The sequence below is a fragment of the Otolemur garnettii genome, unplaced genomic scaffold, assembly GCF_000181295.1.
Source record: "Otolemur garnettii isolate 467f Iridium unplaced genomic scaffold, OtoGar3 scaffold00017, whole genome shotgun sequence".
NCBI lineage: Eukaryota > Metazoa > Chordata > Mammalia > Primates > Galagidae > Otolemur > Otolemur garnettii.
Window position 1 is genome coordinate 5,465,311 of NW_003852412.1, and position 1,335 is coordinate 5,466,645.

Below are 1,335 nucleotides of genomic sequence, written 5' to 3' on the forward strand. Positions count from 1 at the left end.
TTGCTACTTGAAAGGAAAACAACTGACATTGGTACTGATAAAATTTGGGCTTTCAGACCGAATGTGGTGGCTCATACCTATAATCCTGACACTTTCGGGGGGCCTGTATTTTTTTTTGAAATGGTCTCACTTGGTCACTCTCGGTAGAATGTAATAGAGTGCTGTGGCTTCTTAGCTCACAGCAACCTCAAACTCTAGGGCTCAAGTGATTTCTTGCCTCAGCATACCAAGTAGCTTAGACTACAGGTGCCTACCACAACACCCAGCTATTTCTTTTTTTGTTTTTTGCAGTTTTTTACAGGGACAGGTTTGAACCCGCCACCTCCGGTATATGGGGCCGGCGCCCTACTCTTTGAGCCACAGGCACTGCCAAACACCCAGCTATTTTTTAGAGATCGGGTCTTGCTCTGGTTCAGGCTGTTCTCAAACCTGTGAGATCAGGCAATCCACCACCTCAGCCTCCCAAGTGCTGGGATTACAGGCATGAGCCACCACACCTGGCTGCCAATAGTCTTAAGACCAGCCTGAGCAAAAGGAAGACCCCATCTCTACAAAAATTGAAATAAGTAGCCACTTGTGGCGCCACACTCTTGCAGTCCCAGCTACTCAGGAGGCTGAGGCAAGAGGATCTTTTAAGTCTAAGAGTTAGAGGTTGCTCTGAGCTATGACAGCATGGAACTCTCTACCCAGGGTGACAGAGTGAGTCTCTGTCTAAAAAAAAAAAAAAAAAAAATGGCCAGCAAGATGGCTCATACCTGTAATCCTAGCACTCTGGGAGGCTGAGGTAGGTAGAGTGCTTGAGCTCATGAATTCGAGACCGGCCTAAGCCAGAAAAGACCTTGTCTTTAAAAATAGCCAGGCGTGGGCAGCACCTGTGGCTCAAAGGAGTAGGGTGCTGGCCCCATATACTGGAGGTGGTAGGTTCAAACCCAGCCCCTGCCAAAAACTGCAAAAAAAAAATAAAAATAGCCAGGTGTTGTAGTGGACACCTGTAGTCCTAGCTACTTGGGAGGCTGAAGCAAGAGAATTGCTTAAGCCCAAAAGTTTGAGGTTGCTGTGAGCTGTGACACCATACCATAGCACTCAAGGGCAACAAAGTGAGGCTGTCTCAAAAAAAAAAAAAAAAAAAAAAACCCTCATGTAAAGGTCCTATACATTCAGCTGTTCAGCTAAGTGGAAAGAGCAAACCTCCAACAAAGGCAGCACTCATTTTCTGAATCCATCTTCCAGGATGAAATCAGAAAAAGTTGCTTAAAAAAATCTGGCGGCTCGGCACCTGTGGCTCAAGTGGCTAAAGCACCAGCCACGTACACCCAAGGTGGCAGGTTTGAATCC